The following is a 21,049-nucleotide window of genomic DNA, read 5'->3' on the forward strand; positions in this document are numbered from 1 at the left end:
AAGCTATTTATTGCTTTGAGAAAACAATAGGAAAAAAGTCATCTACAATACTAATACATCTAAATTGTGAACATTGGTATGTTTTCCAAGAAATCGCCTAGGAAAGGCACTCATAGTTATTACAATTCGATAGCACCATGTTTGTGTTTTTCCTCACAAAACAATTCTACAGCAAACTTTTAAAATAGGAGTCTTATTATGGCAAAAATAAGAATGAACCAGAGCGTTGAGGGCTAAAGCAGATTATGACTACACACTTAAATATGAAATTATTGCACACAAAAACAAACATGTTGTTATTTGTTTTTAAATATCTTCACCTTCACGTGTTTCAGGAACAGACACAACCAACACAACATAATTCTTTATTAAAGCATTTTTCCTTCCTTGGTATCAGAAAACATCTAATGAATGAAGACACTGTCGCAATTTCAAAAAGATATTGTCTATCTTCTTCCAGTACACGTTATTCTTTCCACAGACCTCAGTTTTATCAGAAAATAAGTTATTATGTGTATGGTTTATAAAACACTGAGAACTCACATTGCATAAGCTGTCTAAGGCAGAGATCATTAAAATGTCCCAGAATCATCCTCCAATATTTGCAGCATACTCTTAAAAGCACCTGATAAATTTTTCCATTTGTTTGTTTTAAGCCCTGCACTTTGCCGGCAGAGAAAGTCTCTATTACCAGAAAATGAAATTCTCATTTTCTCCTCACAATGATGAGGAAGAACACACCTACCTGTTTTTATCATGTTTCCCTACTGAATAAACTCTTACTATTATTTTCATTCCAAATGCTGATGTTCATAAAGCTTTAGATGTAATCAAATCTGAATCTTTCATAGCCCCAATAGATATGCATAGAATAAAAGCCTAACTTAGACAGATGAGAGGATTACAGAAAGAAAGAGTTTAATGTAGTTTAGAAAAAATTTTATTGTGTTTATTTTTACTATTTTGTGACTTGTGGAGCAACTACTGAATCTGCAAGAATAGAAGACAAATCGTTTAACAGATATTAAAACTACAATTATCTGACAATATTGCAACAGGCTGGTCACAAAAGGAGTTAGAGAATTCAGACATACATTCTAAAAGCACTTGGGACAGAAGGAGTATCACAAGGAAGGGCTATTGAGGAGAGACTTAAGGAGAACTGCACCCAGCTTATCTGTCAATGGGCAAGGATAGGGTAATGATTAGTTTACTATGCCAGGTGCACTTCAGAACAGAAGGATTACAAGTATTTGGTATTTGTAAAAAAATCAGATAAAAAATGACACCAGCAAAAGATGTTTATTTTATCAGCCTTTGTAAGCTGTACCATGTGGGGGTACATGGGTGAAGTGGCATATTTGGTTTATAAATGCCACTTCCTTCAAAATCTTACTGATTCCTTTCTAAATTGAGATTGTATCTGTTTTATATTAACCTTATATAAGTTAAATATATTGCAATTCAGTTCCCTCTAATTGTCTTGTCTTCTGACATTCTGATAAAAACAAGTTATTAGGTTCAATATTTTCTTTTAAAATTAATGGGCCTGTTTGTTGTTGTTGTTTTTGAGTCTGAGTTTCATTTTTGTTGCCCAGGCTGGAGTGCAATGGAGCTATCTCGGCTCATAGCAACTTTCACCTCCCAAGTTCAAGTGATCTCCTGCCTCAGCCTCCCAAATAGCTGGGATTACGCACTCGACACTATCCCAAGCTAATTTTGTATTTTCAGTAGAAACAGGGTTTTACCATGTTAGTCAAACTGGTCTTGAACTCCTGACCTCAAATGATCCACCTACCTTGGCCTCCCAAAGTGCTGGGATTACAAGCATGAGCCACCACACCCGGCCAAAATTAGTGTTTTTAGTATGGAACTCCTGACCTCAAGTGATCCACCTGCCCCTGCTTGGCCTCCCAAAGTGGTAAGATTACAGGTGTGAGCCACCATTTCCGGCCAAAATTAGTGTTTTTCATGTCCTGTAAGTATTTCTTGATTTATGAGCAAAGAGAGAGTCTCCCACATTTTCTTTTGAAATTTAAAAATTTTGCTTTTTGCACTTACATCCTCATTTATCTTGAACTGACATGGTGTATAGTGTGAGATATAAATGCAGTTTCACCTTTCCCATATGGATAACCCATATCTCAGTATCATTTATTTAATATTTCTGCCTTTCCCAAATGATTTGTGATGTCACCCCTGTCATCAATAAATGCATTCTATCTGCAAGGATCTAATGCAATTCAAATCAAAGTCCCTATAGGATGGTCTGTATTCTAATTTTTGCCCCTTGTACAGGGTGTCTATCTACAAATCAGTAACTCACTGTTTGTTACTATAATGTTATATATTGAAGAGCAAATACATCCATCTTATTATTATTCACATCTTGGATCATGTCCCTTTGTTCTTTCATATGAATTTTGGATTCAAGTTATCATCTTCAACAAAAATATCCTATAAGGATTTTGATTTTGAATTGCACTGAGCCAATACATTAATTTAGAAAGAACTGCCATATTTTACAGCATTATTTAGTAGTCATGTACATGGCATTTTCTCCATCTAAGTTTGGGTTTTTCTGTAAAACTTTTAATTTTGCCTACTCACATTGTCCCCATTTGTTGGATATATATTTTCTATCTTATAATTTCAATTGCTATTAGATATACAGTTAAGAACTATGTTTTCTAAATTAGTTACTCAGACACAGAAATGCAATTTCATTGTAAATGTTAACAAACCACATTGTTAAAGTCTTTTTCTCTCTCTTTTTACTTCTATTCATGTGATTCTGGTTTAATTTAAATTTTTCCATGTAGATAATCATTATCCCCATTCATTGTGTGTTTCCTTTCTTTTTCCTGCCTTGCTATGCTGATAACTACAGAGCTGGAAAGAAAGAGGAAAATCTTACATTCTTTGTAAAATTGTTATTTTAAATACTATTTTTCTAATAATTTTCCCTTAGATTGTTATTTGCTAAAGTTACACTTTATCACACATTGGGGAAGGTCTCTATATTGTCAGTTTGCAGAGTGAGATTTCATTTTTATTAAATGTGTTTCTGCATCTATTGAATTGACTATGCAGATTCTATAATCTAATTTATTTGTATATATAATGTATATGTATATATAATTTATTTATATATATTTTTGTATATATGTATTTATATGTATATTTATTTGTATATATAATTTATATGTATATATAATTTTCCAAATAAGTAAATATAGGTATACATGATAAACTATTCTTGCATTACTGAGTTTAAGTTCAGTAATATTTATTAAGGATTTAAGCATCTTTACCTCTTAACTATTTTTTTAGACACTAGGTCTTGATGTGTTATGCAGGTTGGGATACGATGGCACAATCATAGCTCACTGTAACTTCAAACTCCTGGACTGAAGCAGTCCTCCAGCCTCAGCTTTCTGAGTAGCTAGGACTATAGGTGTACACCACCATGCCTGGCTAATTTCTAAATTTCTTTGCAGAGATGGGGCTCTTGCTATATTGCCCAGATTGGTCTCAAATTCCTGGCCTCAGTCATCCCACCTTAGCCTACCAAAGCACTGGGATTGAAGGCAATTTTTGCATTTTTATTTATTCATTTTGTCTAACTTTTCAAAGTGTTTGCTATAATTATCACAATTTTATCTATTTATTTTCTGGCGTATTAATTGTTTCCATTTGCATCCTGTAACTTCTTTTTATTCTATTAATAAATTTTACTAAAGGTTTATCTTGCTATTTGTTTCGAGGGGTAAATTTTGGGCCCCATTATTCTGTCAATTAGAAATTTCATATTTTATTAATTTTGTTCTTATTTTTATGATTTACTTCCTTCGCTTTAAATTTATTTCACTATTTTTTCCCAAACTCTTACACTCGATGAGTACATTATAATTTTCTGCCTTTTAATATTTACTAACATGAGCATTCCCCTGTTAGCACTTCCCTGTATTACTCAAAATTTTATATGTAGTGTATTAATTAAAGTTCTATTCTCAGTATTTTCTTCTTAGGACTATAAGATATTTACCATAGTTCTTAAATCTAAGACACTGTCAATTAATTGATGACTAATGATTTCAGAGAGGCTAGAGCTTGAAAAAATGCTGATTACAAGTTTCTATTTTTTTTAATCTTCAAAAGTATGGGTATAATTTATCTTTCTTTATACAATTGATATAATAACAGTATTAGAAAAGATTACATTAATCTTTAAAATTTGTCAAAGGAATTATAGAATAGTATATTAATAACTCAAATATTTCATTGTTATGACAGAGGAATGTGAATTCATTAATTATTAAGTGCAGAGTTCTTCATTTGGCCATCAGATTAAACTCATTAATTGCATTGCTTGATTCTTTTGTAACTTGCCTAAATTTTTGTTTTCTTGACCTGACAATGATGGAAAGGAAATTATATTGAAATCTCCCTAAGTGGTGGTAAATTTAAATTTTCTCTCTAGTGCTACTTTTTGCATATTGCAGTTATTCCATGTATTTCATGCAAGTTGAAAAATACTTCACTAGATTTAGAAAAATAATTTGAAAATGTTTAACACCCAATCATGAAAAATGTCACCACAAATTAGTAAGAAAAGAATGTTCATAAATTGATAAAGGGTAACTACAAAAGAAAACTACAGCTAACATCACAATTATGAAATATTGAATGTTCCTAAAACAAAGAACATGTAAAGAATGTTCACTCAAAGTACAGTCCTTCTATTCAACATTATACTGCAAGTCCTAAAAAGAGCAATACAGGCAGGAAAAGAAATAAAAGGTATACAGATTAGAAAGCAAGAAAGAACATGATCATGTAAATAAAAGGTCCTAAAGAAACTACACAAAATTTATTAAGACTAGTAAGTAAATTTGGCAAGATTGCAGGATAGTCAATATAAAAATAAATTATATTTCCTACAGAAAAGCAATATACAAACAGGACATTAATTTACAACCATATCCTTTACAAGAATTTTCAAAATCAGGAAATACTTAGAAATAAATTTAATATAAAATGTGCAAAATATGTATACTTCAAACCACAAAATACTGCTATATTAGTTTACTAGGGCTGTTATAACAAGATATCAAATACTGAATACTTAAAACCTCAGAAATATATTGTCTCATATCTCTGGAGGATAGAAGTCCAAAATCAAGGTCTTGCAGGGCCATGCACTTTGATGGCTCTGGACAGAATCCTTCCCTGTCTCTCTTTGCTTCTGGTATTTGGCAAGTAACTTCGATGTTCCTTTGCTTGTAGATGTATCACTCTAGTCACATGGACATCTTCTCTCTGTATATCTTAATATTGTCTTCTCTCTGTGCATGTCTGTCTCTGTGTCCAAATTCCTCTTTTTCTAAGGACACCAGTCATACTGGATTAGGACCCACCCTAATGACCTTGTTTTACCTTGGTTACTTCTGTAAAGATGCTATTTACAAATAGATTCACACCATGAGGTATTGAGGATTATGTGTTTCTGGGGATCACAATCCAACCCAAACAACTGCTAAGAAGTTAAAGAAGACATAAGTAAATGGAGATCCTTTTCTGCACAATCGAAAGCCAGAAATGTTAAAATAATATTATCAGGATGCTGAGAGAAAATAAAAGTCATTGTAGCATTTTATATATAGCTAACCTTTCTATTAGGGGAAAAAAAAAAAAAAAAAACAACTAAGAGCCCAGGTGCAGTGGGTCACGCCTATAATTCCAGCACTTTGGAAGGCTGAGGCAGGCAGTTGAAGACCAGCCTGACCAACGTGGTGAAACCATTTCTCTACTAAAAATACAAAAATTAGCTGGACGTGGTGGTGTGCACCTGTAATCCTAGCTACTCAAGAGGCTGAGACACAAGAATTGCTTGAACCCGGGAGGTGGAGGTTCCCGGGAGGGGAGGTTGCTGTGAGCCAAGATCGCACAATTGCACTCCAGCATAGTCGGTAAGAGCAAAACTCTGTCCCCCAACCAAAAAAAAACAAATCAAAGCAAAACAAAAAACCCAAAGAAAATGTTCAGAAAAACAAAGCCTCTTTCCAATTCTTCAGTGAAACAATATCTTTAAAAAGTACTTCAAAAATAAAGAAACTTATCCCAAAATGAAGGGGTAAAATGCAAAAAAAAAAAAAAAAAGAAGTGGTAAAAATTCAGGTAAAGCTAACACATCCTAAAGTGACAATTAAAATAATGATTAATCTGGATGCAAAGGTAAAATTCTGTTAGAAATATGTTAGATGATAGGGAAGTAGGTGCTTATCAAATTGCAAAATTTTATATGGTTTGGAAAAAAGGTACAGATATTAATTAACATTACTTTTTTAGTTAAGCTTGTTAATATTACAAAAGTAATCACTAAAACAATAGAAATTAAAAACAAAAAGCAGAGTGCACAAAATAGTAATAACATGTCCCTATTTGTTAGAAAAAAGAAAAAATAATAATCCATATGCATTTGTCTGTGTGTGCCTAAAATATCTGCAAAAACACAGAAATTGGTAACAGCGATTCTTTCATGAAAAGAGAACCAGATGTTTGAGAAAAGAGGATGAGAGACACCACAATTTATGCTTTTAAGTTTATACCATATAAATGCATTATTTCAAAAATAATAGCAAAATTTTATAAATGTTTCATTTGTAGATAAAAAGAACATATATTGCCTATTGGTTGGGAGCATACTCTAATATCAAATGTGTAGTTCACCTTTTTAAGAGATTGTCACTATGATTGTAATTTTGCAATTTTTCCTTTCACTTCCTTCTGGTTTTTAAAATAGGTGTGATAAAACCAAAACCGAGGATTTTAGATGCTTTTCAGATCCTGATAAATCCCCTTTTGGAATCTTATACTAGACCTGAGCTAAGCCCATCTGGAGATTCATGACAAAGGACATCAGTTGCAGTTACTTCTGCACATGGCCCACAACATCAGGGTTAGAGGGGATAAGAAATAAACCCAGGTTCCAGTTTGTCTTCACGGGTTCTAGTTTTCCTTGATTTTCCTTTGTGAATGCATTTTTTCCTAACCAGTCTATCATTTTGTCCCACAAACACTTCCAGAACCACTACTAAATGAAGAGGCAACAAACTTCCACAGACTTTTTCACTAGGTCCTCTTTGTAGCCTTTGGCAAGTGACTTTTCTCAGATTACTAAACCAATGTCTTAGAACCTTCTCGAAAGAATTCCCAGCTTCTCCCACCATTTTGCAAAGTTTAATCTTCATAATAAATATCTTATTTGATAGTGTTCCAGCACTAAATGCTTTAGTTTCCTTACTGAGCCTTAAATTATATTTCAGTCCTTAATCCATCTAGAGTTAACCTTTTTGCATATGGTGCAAGAAAAAGATCAGTTTCTTCTATTTTCTTTTCTTTATGAATAACATTTTTTCCAGTTCATTCATTCCTTTTTAAACTTTCATTTTAGGTTTGAAGGTATATATGTGAAGGTTTGTTACACAGATGAACTCATGTCACAAGAGTTTATTGTACAGATTATTTATCACCCAGGTATTAAGCCCTGTTTCCAACAGTTATCTTTTCTGCTCCTTCCCATCCTCCCACCCTCTACCCTCAAGTAGACCCCAGTGTATTATTTGTTCATTGTTCATGAGTTCTCATTATTTAGCCTCCCCAATTGAGAACATGTATTTGATTTTCTATTCTCTGCATTAGTTTGCTAAGTATAATGGCTTCCAATTCCATACATATTCCTGCAAAAGACATGATGTCATTCTTTTTTATGGTTTCATAGTATTCTATGGCGTATATATATCACATTTTCTTTATCTAATCTGTCATTGAGAGGCATTTAGGTTTATTCCATGTCTTTGCTATTGTGAATAGTGCTGCAATGAACATTTACATGCATGTGTCATTATGGTAGAATGATTTATATTTGTCTGATTTCTCTGTTTCATTATGGTAGAATGATTTATATTTGTCTGATTTGTCTGTGTCATTATGGTAGAATGTATATACTTGGTAATGGTATTGGTGGCAATTCCTCAAGGATTGTGTGGGAATTCCTCAAGGACCTAGAAATAGAAATTCCATTTGACCCAGCAATTCCATTACTGGGTATATATCCAAAGGATGATAAATCATTCTATTATAAAGACACATGCACACGTATGTTCATTGTGGCACTGTTTACAATAGCAAAGACTTGGAACCAACCCAAATGCCCATCAATGATACACTGGACAGGGAAAATGTGGCACATATACAATGGAATACTATGCAGCCATAAAAAAGAATGAGTTCGTGTAGGGACATGGATGAACCCGGAAACTATCATTCTCAGCAAACTGACACAGGAACAGAAAATCAAACACCACATGTTCTCACTCATAGGCGGGTGTTGAACAATGAGAACACATGGACATAGGGAGGGGAGCATCACACACTTAGGTCTGTGGGGGAGGACCAGGGGAGGGAGACTGGGAGGTGGGGAGTTGGGGAGGGATAACACGGGCAGAAATGCCAGATACAGGTGATTGGAAGGGAGGCAGCAAACCACATTGCCACATGTGTACCTATGCAACAATCCTGCATGTTCTTTACATGTGCCCCAGAACCTAAAATGCAATAAAATATATCTATATAAAATAAAAAAAACATATTATACTTAAAAAACATATTTATAGATTCTCATAAAACTATTGTATTTAGTTTGCTAATATTTTATATAGCTTTTTTGGTGGTCATCTATATACAGGAGTAAAATGAGCCTGTAAGTTCCCCTTCTTGGAATGGCTTTGTAAACTTCTTGCATAAAAGTTATGTTCCCCTTGTAAATGAGCTTGGAAATATTCATATTTCATGTATATTCTGCAAGAGTTTTATTTGATTGGGATAATTAGTTCTTTAAGATTCAGTATAAATAACCTGTAAAAATTGTCTGGGACAAGTGTTTTCTTTTTTAAAAAAGTTTTGCTTCCTCTTTCAACATATTAATAATATCTACAGATACAGGAATGTTGGAGCTTTTTATTTCTTATTGAGTCAGTTTCATAAATATTATTTTTTAAATAATTTGTCCACATGATGTATATTTTCAGTGTGTCTGGCACATACTAAGAGTTCTGTTGCCTAAATTGAACTTATTTTATTATATTATTATTATATATTTTTTTCAAACAGAGTCTCCCTCTGCCACCCATGAAGGAGTGCAGTGGCATGATCTATGCTCATTGCAACCTCTGGCTACTAGGTTCAAGTGCTTCTCATGGCTCAGCCTCAAAAGTAGCCAGGGATACAGGCACATGCCACCATGCCTAGCTAAGTTTTGTATTTTCAGTAGACATGGGGTTTCATCATGTTGGTCAGGCTGTTCATGAATACCGACCTCAAGTGATTTGCCCACCTCAGCCTCACTTTAGTGTTGGGATTACAGGTTTGAGCCACCATGCCTGGCCTGAACTTACTTGAATATATACTTTATCTGAAGTTACCTCCCCTTTTACACTCATATTATTTATTTATGTCTAATGTCTTCTTTATCATTTCAGTTTTAAGAATTTTATCTACTTGGTTATTTTTCTCTTTTGTTAGCTTTGCATTTCATTAATTGGTTTATATTTCTTAAAATTGTATATAAACCTAAATGTAATATATGATATATAACCATTTTGTCTATCTTATTTCAGTTAGTATAATTACATTGAGTTTCATCCATGTTGTGTTATAGATCAATAGTTCACTCTTTTTTATTGCTGAGTAATATTCCATTATATGGGTATACCAGTGTGCTGATGTATTTCCCAGTTGACAAGCATTTGTGTTCTTTGACTATTATTAATACAAGCAAAAATGCAATTAGTATTCACGTACAAGTACTGTATGGACACATGCTTTTACTTATTTTTGGTAAACACCTAGGAATGGAATTGCTGAGCTATATGATAGATCCATGTTTAACTTTTTAAAAACCTTCCAAAATGTCTCCAAAAAGGCTGTAACAAATTACTTTCCCACCAGCAGTGTTTGAGAATCTTAGTAACATAGAAATTTAAGTTTCAGTGTATGAGAAACTTAGCAATGTGTGAAAATCCTCTGCAATGTCTAGTATGGACAATCTTTTGCTTTACTCATTTTATTATGTAATGGTATCTTGTTTGCATTTCCCTAAAAACTATTGTTGAGCATCTTCTTATGTACTTATTTAGCACCCTTATATCTCCCTTAAGAGTCTTAAATCTTATGCCCATTTTTAATTTATATTAATTCATGAGTTTTGACAGTGTTCTATATATTTAAAATATCAAAATATAAAGGAACTAGATAAAAATGCCTTATGTATCTTGATTAAAGTCCGTTATCAGATACAGGATTTGCAAATATTTCTTTCAGTCTGTGACTTGGCTATTTGTTATGTTAACTTTGTCCTTCAAAGAAAAATCACATCTTCGTTTTGAGAAAATCCAATTTATTAATCTGCGGTTTAATGAATCATGGTTGCGGTATCTTGTGTAAGAAATCTTTGCCTAGCCAAAGGTGTAAAAATATTCTCCTAGGAGTTTTATAATTTTAGGATTTACATTTAACTGTATGATCCATTTTGAGTTAACTTTTGTATACAGTATGGGTGTGGTAGTTCATTTTCTTTGAGCAGGGACATATAAAGCCTCTATTATCAATTGTTGAAAAGACTATCCATCTATCACTGATTGTCTTTGCAGCTTTGCCAAAAATCACTGGTCTTATACAAGTGGGTATTCTTGATTCTGTTCTATTGGTGCATGTCTATTTTTTATTTAATGTCTTGAATACTGCAGTTACACATTTTGATTCACATAGTAAAAGGCTTTCAAATTTGATCTTTCTTCAGATTTTTTTAAGCAAATCTAGGTACTTTAATTTTTAGTAATAATAGAATTATTGGTCAATTTATACATAATATCCTGCACAGATTTTAAAATGTGCACTGAGCCTACTGAACAATTTGCGGAGAGCTGACACTTCTGACTCATGAACACAGTGTGCTCATATTACTCCATTTATTTAGTTCTTCTAAAATTTCTCTTGACAGTGTTCTGTAGTTTTCAGTTTAAAAATATTTTGCATCTTTTGCCAGATTTACACCTAAGTATTTCATATTTTTGACTCTGTCTTAAGTGGCACCGTGTTGCTCTTTTTTAAATTTTACTTTAGATTCAGGGGTATATGTGCAGATTTGTTAATAGAAGTAAACTTGTGTCAGGGGAGTTTGGTGTAGAGATTATTATGTTACCCAGTTACTAAGCATAGTACCAGATAGGTATTGTTTCTGATCCCCTTTATTCTCTCCCCTTCCGTCATCAAGGAGGCTCCAATGTCTGTTGGTTCCCTGTTTATATCTACATGTTCTCATCGTTTAGCTCCTACTTATAAGCGAGAACATGTGGTATTTGGTTTTCTGTTCCTGTGTTAGCTTGCTTAGGATAATGGCCTCCATCTCCATCCATGTTGCTGCAATTAACATGATTTTGTTCATTCTCATAGCTGATGATATTTCATGGTGTATATACACTACATTGTCTTTATCCACCTTACCACTGCTGACTATTTAGTCTGATTTCATGTCTTTGCTATTGTGAAGGGTGCTGTGATGAACATATGCATGCATGCATCTTTATGGTAGAAAGATTTATATTCCTTTGGGTACATACCAAATAACAGAATTGCTATGGTGAATGGTAATTGCATTTTTAGTTTTTGAGGAATCATCACACTACTTTCTACAATGGTTGAACTAATTTACTCTCCCACCAGCAGCTAATAAGCATTCATTCCCTTTTTTCTGCAACCTTGCCGGCATCTGTAATTGTTTGACTTTTTAGTAATAGCCATTCTGACTGGCTGGTGTGAGAAGTTATCTCATTGCGGTTTGGATTTGCATTTCCCTAATTATTAGTAATGTTGAACATTTTTTCATAAGCTTATTGGATACATAGATATCTTCTTTTATTATTATTATTATACTTTAAGTTCTGGATACATGTGCAGGTCAAGTAAGATTGTTACATAGGTATACATATGCCATGATGGTTTGATGCATCCATCCTCCGTCAGCTATATTAGGTATTTCTCCTAATGTTATCCCTCCCCAATACTCCCACCCCCTGCTATTCCTCCCCTAATCCAACAGGCCCCAGAGTGTGATGTTCCCCCCCATGTGTCCATGTGTTCTCATTGTTCAACACCCACTTATGAGTGAGAACATGTGGTGTTTGGTTTTCTATTCTTGTGTCAGTTTGCTGAGATTGATGGTTTCCAGCTTCATCTATGTCCCTGCGAAGGACATGAACTCATCCTTTTTATGGCTGCATAGTATTGCACAGTGTATATTTGCCATATTTTTTTTATCCAGCTATCACTGATGGGCGTTTTGTGGTTCCAAGTATTTGCTATTGTTAACAGTGCCACAATGAACATACGTGTGCATGTGTCTTTAAAAATAGGATGATTTATAATCTTTTGGGTATATATCCAGTAATGAGATTGCTCGGTAAAATGGCATTTCTATTTCTAGATCCTTGAGGAATTGTCACACTGTCTTCCACAGTGGTTGAACTAATTTACACTCCCGCCAACAGTGTAAAAGTGTTCCTATTCTACACATCCTCTCCAGCACCTGTTGCCTCCAGATTTTTTAATGATCGCCATTCTAACTAGCATGAGATGATATCTCAATGTGGTTTTGATTTGCATTTCTCTAATGACCAGTGATGATAGGCATTTTTTCATGTTTGTTGGCTGCATAAATGTCTTTTTGGAAAAGTGTCTGTTCATATCCTTCACCCACTTTTTGATGGGGTTGTTTTTTTTCTTGCAAATTTGTTTTAGTTCCTTGTAGATTCCGGTTATCAGCCCTTTGTCAGATGGGTAGATTGCAAAATTTTTTTCCCATTCTGTTGGGTGCTGGTTCACTATAATGATTATTTCTTTTGCAGTACAGAAGCTATAGTTTAATCAGATCACATTTGTCAATTTTGGCTTTTGTTGACAATGCTTTTGGTGTTAAGAAGTCCTTGCCAATGCCTATGTCCTGAATGGTATTTCCTAGGTTTTCTTCTAGGATTTTATGATATTAGGTCTTATGTTTAAATCTTTAATCCATCTAGAGATAATTTTTGTATAAGGTGTAAGGAAGGGGTCCAGTTTTAGCTTTCTACACACAGCTAGCCAATTTTCCCAACACAATTTATTAAACAGGGGATCTTTTCCCCATTGCTTGTTTTTGTCAGGTTTGTCAAAGATGAGATAGTTGTAGATGTGTGGTGTTACTTCCAAGGCCTCTGTTCTGGTCCAATTGTCTATATCTCTGTTTGGTACTAGTACCATGCTGTTTTGATTTTGTAGCCTTGTAGTATAGTTTGACATCAGGTAGTGTGATGCCTCTAGCATTTGTTCTTTCTGCTTAGGATTGTATTAGCGATACGGGCTCTTTTTTGGTTCCATAGGAAGTTTAAGGTGTTTTTTTCCAGTTCTGTGAAGGTCAATGATAGCTTGATGGGATAAGCATTGAATCTATAAATTACTTTGGGCAGTATGACCATTTTCATGATACTGATTCTTCCTATCCATGAGCATGGAATGTTTTTCCATCTGTTTGCATCTTCTCTTACTTCCTTGAGAAGTGGTTTGTAGCTCTCCTTGAAGAGGTCCTTCACGTTCCTTGTTAGTTGTATTCTTAGATATTTTATTCTCTTGGTAGCAATTGTGAATGGGAGTTCACTCATGTTTGGCTCTCTGCTTGTCTGTTATTGGTTTATAGGAATGCTTGAGATTTTTGCACATTGGTTTTGTATCCTGAGACTTTGTTGAAGTTGCTTATCATCTTAAGATTTTGGGCTGAGACAATGGGGTCTTCCAGATATACAATCATGTCATCTGCAAATAGAGACAATTTGACTTCCTCTTTTCCAAACTAAATACACTTTCTTTTTCTTGCCTGATTGCTCTAGCCAGAACTTCCAATACTAAAGTTGAATAGGAGTGATGAGACAGGGCACCTTTGTCTAGTGCCAGTTTTTTTCAAAGGGAAAGCTTCCAGTTTTTGCCCATTCATTATGATATGGGCTGTGGGTTTGTCATAAACAGCTTTTATTATTTTAAGATACATTCTATCAATACTTAGCTTATTGAGGGTTTTTAGCCTAAAGGGCTGTTGAATTTTGTTGAAGGTCTACTCTGGATATATTGAGATAGTCATGTGGTTTTTGTCTTTGGTTCTGTTTATGTGGTGGATTACATTTATAGACTTGCATATGTTGAACCAGCCATGCATCCCCGGGATGAAGCCTACTTGATCATGATGGATAAGCTGTTTGATGTGCTGTTGCAATTGGTTTGCCAGTATTTTATTGAAGATTTTTGCATTTATGTTCATCATGGATATTGGCCTGAAGTTTTCTTTTTTTGTTGAGTCTCTGCTGGGTTTTAGTATCAGGATGATGTTGGTCTCACAAAGTGAGTAAGGGAGGATTCCCTCTTTTTGTATTGTTTGGAATAGTTTCAGTAGGAATGGTACCAGCTCCTCTTCATATGTCTGGTAGAATTTGGCTATGAACCCATCTGGACCTGGACTTTTTTTGGTTGGTAGGCTATTATTGCTGCCTCAACTTCAGACTTTGTTATTCATCTATTCAGGGATTCAACTTCTTTTTGCTTTAGTCTTGGGAGGGTGTAAGTGTCCAGGAATTTATCCATTTCTTCTAGATTTACTGGTTTATGTACACAAAGGAGTTTGTAGTAATCTCTGATGGTAGTTTTTATTTCTGTGGAATCGGTGGTGATATCCCCTTTATCATTTTCTATGACATCTATTTGATTCTTCTCTCTTTTTTATCAGTCTTGCTAGTGGTCTATTTTGTTGATCTTTTCAAAAAACCAGCTCTGGATTCATTGATTTTTTTGAAGGTTTTTTGTCTCTATCTCCGTTAGTTCTGTTCTGATCTTAGCTATTTCTTGTCTTCTGCTAGGTTTTGAGTTTTTCTTATCTCGCTCCTCTAGTTCTTTCAATTTTGATGATAGGGTGTTGATTTTAGATCTTTCCTTGCTTCTCATGTGGGCATTTATTGCTATAAATTTCCCTCTAGACACTCCTTTAAATGTGTCCCAGAGAATCTGATACATTGTATCTTCATTCTCATTGGTTCCAAAGAACATCTTTATTCCCTTCTTTCCATTATTTATCCAGTAGTTGGTCAGGAGCAGCTTGTTCAGTTTCAATGTAGTTGTGTAGTTTTGAGTGAATTTCCTAATCTTGAGTTGTAATTTGATTGCACTGCAGTCTGAGAGACTGGTTTTTATAACCGCATTTGCTCAGGAGTGATTTACTTCCAATTACGTGATCAATTTTAGAGTAAGTATGATGTGGTGCTTAGAAGAATATATTCTGTGGATTTGGGGTGGAGAGTTCTGTAGGTGTCTATTAGGTCTGCTTGAGTTCAAGTCTTGGATACCCTTGTTAATTTTCTGTCTCATTGATCTGTCTAATATTGACAGTGGAGTGTTAAAGTTTCCCATTATTATTGTGTGGGAGTCCAAGTTTCTTTGTAGGTCGTTAGGAACTTGCTTTATGTAGCTGGGTGCTCCTGTATTTGGTGCATATATATTTAGGATACTTAGCTCTTTTTGTTGCACTGATCTCTATACCATTATGTAATGACTTTCTTTGTCTCTTTTGATCTTTGTTGGTTTAAAGTCCATTTTATAGGAGACTAGGATTGCAACCCTTGCTATTTTTATGATCTCAATTTGCTTGGTAAATCCTCCATCCCATTATTTTGAGTCTATACATGTCTTTGCACATGAGATGGGTCTCGTGAATACAGCACACCAATGGGTCTTGACTCTTTTTCCAATTTGCAAGTCTTTGTCTTTTGATTGGGGCATTTAGTCTATTTATATTTAAGCTTAATATTGTTATATGTGAATTTGATCCTGCCATTTTGATACTAGCTAGTTGTTTTGACCATCAGTTGACACAGTTTCTTCATTGTGTCGGTGGTCTTTACCACTTGTTATGTTTTTGCAGTTGCTGGTACTGGCTGTTCCAATCCATGTTTAGTGCTTCCTTCAGGATATCTTGTAAGGCAGGCCTGGTAAAATCAGCAATTGCTTGTCAGTAAGGATTTTTTTTCTCCTTCACTTAAGAAACTTACTTTAGCTAGATATGAATTCTGGGTTAAAAGTTCTTTTCTTTAAGGATGTTGAATATTGGCTCCCACTCTCTCTGGCCTGTAGGATTTCTGCCAAGAGATCTGCTGTGAGTCTGATGGGCTTCCCTTTGTGGGTGATCCAACCTGTCTCTCTGGCTTCCTTTAGCATTTTTTCCTTAACCCTGGTGAATCTGATGATTACGTGCCTTGAGGATTCTCTTCTTGAGGAATATCTTTGTGGTGTTCTCTGGATTTGAATGCTGGCCTGCCTTGCTAGGTTGGTAAAGTTCTCCTGGATAATATCCTGAAGAGTGTTTTCCAGCTTGGATTCATTCTCTCTGGCACATTCAGGTACACCAATCAAACATAGATTAGGTCTTTTCACATAATCCCATATTTCTTGGAGGTTTTGTTCATATCTTTTCCCCTTTTTTCTCTTAGCTTGCCTTCTCATTTTATTTCACTGAGTTGATCTTCAATCTCTGATATCCTTTCTTCTGCTTGATCAATTTGGCTATTGAAACTTGTGTATGCTTTGTGAAGTTCTTAGGCTGTGTTTTTCAGCTCCATCAAGTCATTTATATTCTTCTCTAAGCTGGTTATTCTAGTTAGCATTTCGTCTAACCTTTTTTCAAGGTTCTTAGTTTCTTTTCATTGGGTTAGAACATGTTCCTTTAGCTCAGAGAAGTTTGTTATTACCCACCTTCTGAAGCCTTCTTCTGCCAATTTGTCAAACTCATTCTCGATCCAGTTTTGTTTCCTTGCTGGTAAGGAGTTGTGGTCCCTTGGAGGAGGAGAGGCGGTTTTTTGGTAATTTCAGCTATTTTGAGCTGGTTTCCTCCCATCTTCATAGATTTATCTACCTTTGGTCTTTGAACTTGGTGACTTTCAGATGGGGTCTCTGAGTCGACGTCCTTTCTGTTGATGTTGAAGCTACTTCTTTGTTTTTTAGTTTACCTTCTAACAGTCAGGCCCTTCTGCACGGGACTGCTGGAGATGTACTCCAGACTCTGCTTGCCTGGGAAACAACCACAGGGGCTGCAGAACAGCAAGGATTGCTGCCTGTTCCTTCCTCTGGCAGCTTTGTCCCAGAAGAGTACTCGCCAGATGTCAGCCAGAACTCTCCATTAAGAGGTGCCTCTTTGGATATAAGGGGGCCAGGGAGCCACTTGAGGAGGCAGTCTGTCCCTTATCAGAGCTCAAGTGCTATGCTGGGAGCTCCCTTTCTCCCTTCAGAGCTGCTGGGCAGGGACGTTTAAGTATGCTGCAGTGGAACTCACAACCCGCCTTTTCCCTGGTGTTCCATCCTGCAAAGGTGGAGCTTTATTTATAAGTCCCTGATGATCAGCTACCTTTTTTCCAAGACGCCCTGCTCAGCAAGGAGGAAGCCTAGTCACAGTCTGCCTACAGAGGTGTTGCTGAGCTGCCACGGGCTCTGCCCTGCTGCTGTGTAAACTTCCTTGCAATTTGGTTTACATAAGCAAGATTAAAACTGCCTTAGTACTGGCGGATGTCCCTCTTGCCACTTAGTTCAACCGTCCTAGATCAAGCTCAAACTGCTGTGCTGGCTGCATAAATCCCAAGCCAGTGGTTTCAGTTTGCTGTTCTTTGTGGGGGTCAGACTCACTGAGCCAGATCACTTGGCTCCTTGCCTTCAGCCCCCTTTTCTTCAAGAGAATGAGTGGTCTGTCTCGCAGGCATTCCAAGTATGGGCTAAAACAGCCACCCAGTTTTGTGCTGGAAACCTGCAGTGCTGGAGTTGTTGGCACCATTGGGAATCTCCTGGTCTGTGGGCTATAAAGACTGTGGGAAAAGTGCCGTATCTGAGCTGGAGTGCCGGAGTGTCCAGAAAAGTACCCAATGGCCACGCTTGTGTGTGGGGGGGTCCTCCAGCACCTTGCCGTTCTTGGGTGAGGTAGTGCCCCACCCTCCTTGGTTTGCCCTCCTTGGGCTACAACCACTGTCCAACTAGTCCCATTGAGATGAACCTGGTACCTCAGCTGGAAATGTGGAGATCACTTGCCTTCTGCTCTCACTCTCTGTGTGCACTCCAGAGCTGTTCCTATGAAAACCATTTGTTCATGTCCCTTGTTCACCTTTTAGTGAGGTTGTTTTTTATGCTTATAAATTTGTTTAAGTTCCTTATAGATTCTTGATATTAGACCTGTGTCAGATGCATAGTTTGCAAATATCTTCTTCCATTCTGCAGGTTGTCTGTTTCCTCTGTTGATAGTTTCCTTTTCTGCACAGAAGCTCTTTAGTTTAACTAGACCCCATTTGTCAATATTTTTACTTTAGTTGTAATTGCTTTCGGTTTTTCTATCATGAAATCTTTGCCAACTCCTATCTCCAGAATGATAATTTCTAGGTTGTCTTTCAGGGTCTTTACAGTTTTTACATTAAGTCTTTAATCTATCTTGAGTTGACTTTTTGTATACGGTGTAAGGAAGGGGTCCAGCTTCAATCTTTTGGATATAGCTAGACAGTTATCCCAGCACGATCTTGTGAACAGGGAGTCCTTTTCCACTGCTTCTTTTTGTCAGCTCAGTCAAAGATTTAATGGCTGTAGGTGTGTGCCAGTATTTCTGAGCTCCTCATTCTGTTTCATTGGTCCGTGTGTCCCTTTGTTTGTTTGTTTGTTTTTTGTAAAAATACTGTGCTGTTTTGGTTACAATAGCCCATTAGTATAGTTTCAAGTTGGGTAATGTGATGTCTACAGCTTTGTTGTTTTTGCTTAGGAGTGACTTGGCTATTTTGGCTTTTTATTGGTTCCATATACATTTTAAAATAGCTTTTTTTTAATTCAATGAAGAATGTCAATAGTAGTTTGATAGGAAGTTTGATAGGAATAGCATATAATCTGTCAATTGTTTTGAGAAGTATGGCCATTTTAATGATATTAATTCTTGCTATCCATGAGCATGGAATGTTTTTCCATTTTCTTGTGTCATCTCTGATTTCTTGAAGCAATGTTTTGCAATTCTCATGGTAGAGATCTTTCATCTCCCTAGTTAACTGCATTCCTAAGTATTTTATTCTTTTCATGGCAAGTGAGAATGGAATGGCATCCCTGATTTAGGTCTAGCTTGGCTTCTGTTGGTGCATAGAGGTGCTACTGATTTTTATACACTGATTTTGTATCCTGAAACTTTGCTGCAGTTGTTTTCCAGCTCAAGGTGCTTTTGGTCAGAGACTATGGGGTTTTTAGATAAAGAATCATGTCATCTGCAATCAGGGAGAGTTTGACTTCCTCTTTTCCTATTTGGATGCTTTTTATGAATTGGTGGGTGCTCCCTTCTCTTTCTTATGAAGGTATTTGAGAAACATTAGTGTTATTTTTCTTAGGTTTAATAAAATTAAAGAGTGTAGACTTTTCTTTTTTCAAAGATTTTTCATTATTAATTCATTAATTCAATTTCTTTACTTATTATAGATTTATTCAGATTTGTAACTTTTTATGGGTCAGTTTCTCTAATTTGTGGCTCTCCAGGAATTTATCTATGTCATCCATGCTGTTTACCATTTTGGCACAGAGTTGTTCATTGTATTCCAATGTAATTCCCCAAATGGGAATTACATACTTTTAATGATAACTGTTTATCTATATATGATACATATTTAAAAATAAATATAATTATTTATCTGCTAGATGGAAGAAAAACCCTTAAAGAGGTTCTTGTCATCAACGAAGTTTATAAAATATTAGTAGATTTATTTATTCATATCCTGACGTGTACCTTCTATTATGATTAATATATCCTGTTAGCCTAATTAGCCAAACATAATGTTGTTTTTAGCTTACTATCTATTCTTTTTCTCTTTTTTTCTATCTACCTATTCTTAAATGTTATTTCCTAGTTTTTGTTTCTTTTTTCATGTGTATGTACATGTTTTTACTTACCTTCAGGTTTATGCATCATTAATACATTATTTATTAGAGGTTAGCTGACAGTGTCAGGACTGGCATGGTAAAACTTGGTGCCATTATATTGCCCATGGATAAATTTAATCCTATTACTAAGTACCAGAAAGATCATTTGGGGATGTAAAAATATTAAAAGCTACAATATAAATTATAATAATTACATGAAAATTCATGTCACATACAGCTAACCAGTACTCTGATCTCATTGTTTCTCACAACTACTATTCCTAATTAGCAAGGGGAAAAAATGAAAAACGTTGGTAGATTTAAGCATTTCAGATATTGAGAGTCCTCAAATCTACTAGTTATTACAATAAAAACTGAAGAAAAGGCCAACCCCAAAAGAAAAGGAAATGCTGGCTAGTGTTAGCAGCCTATAAACTTTAAGAATCAGTATGTAATAAATTATATTAGGTTACTATATATATTAATAATCATCATGTGGTAACCCATCACCCTACACTGTAATTTAGAGAGAATATACTGAAGAGATACAATGGTCACAAAGAATAGAATTAGTTCACATACAATTCATTGTAACATGATTATTACAACAAAAGATGTTGTAATGGCATTTGAAAATAGAAGTGGGTGAGTGTTTACTGTGTGGGGAGGCTGAAAGAAGTTAATGCTGTAGAATTAGTGTTCAGTTAATGCCATTCAAAGGTACAATACAGTATTAAGTGAAAATAAAATTCCAGTAAAGAGAGGTTATCTTAAAAAGGAGTGAAGATAAGTCTCTAGGCTTTCCTATGACTACTAAGCATACCATAAGATCAATCCTTAGCTCTACATCTCTAATAATAAAACAGCCTTCTAATATATATATATATATATATATATATAATATATTCTTCTATTCAGCAGAAGGGTATGATCCATATAGATGAAACTCATTTGTTAAATTTGCCAGCTATACTTCCCATGATTAATAAATGACATAGCA

At 35.2% G+C, this 21,049-nt stretch overlaps 1 protein-coding gene across 48 annotated transcripts in view; it reads right to left on the reverse strand.

Moving 5' to 3' along the window:
- The window catches only part of RIMS2 (regulating synaptic membrane exocytosis 2), a 724,815-nt gene that overhangs the window by 281,775 nt on the left and 421,991 nt on the right, over nt 1-21,049 (reverse strand). The window lies entirely within an intron of this gene.

Source organism: Callithrix jacchus, chromosome 16 (assembly GCF_049354715.1).
Source record: "Callithrix jacchus isolate 240 chromosome 16, calJac240_pri, whole genome shotgun sequence".
NCBI classification, from domain to species: domain Eukaryota; kingdom Metazoa; phylum Chordata; class Mammalia; order Primates; family Cebidae; genus Callithrix; species Callithrix jacchus.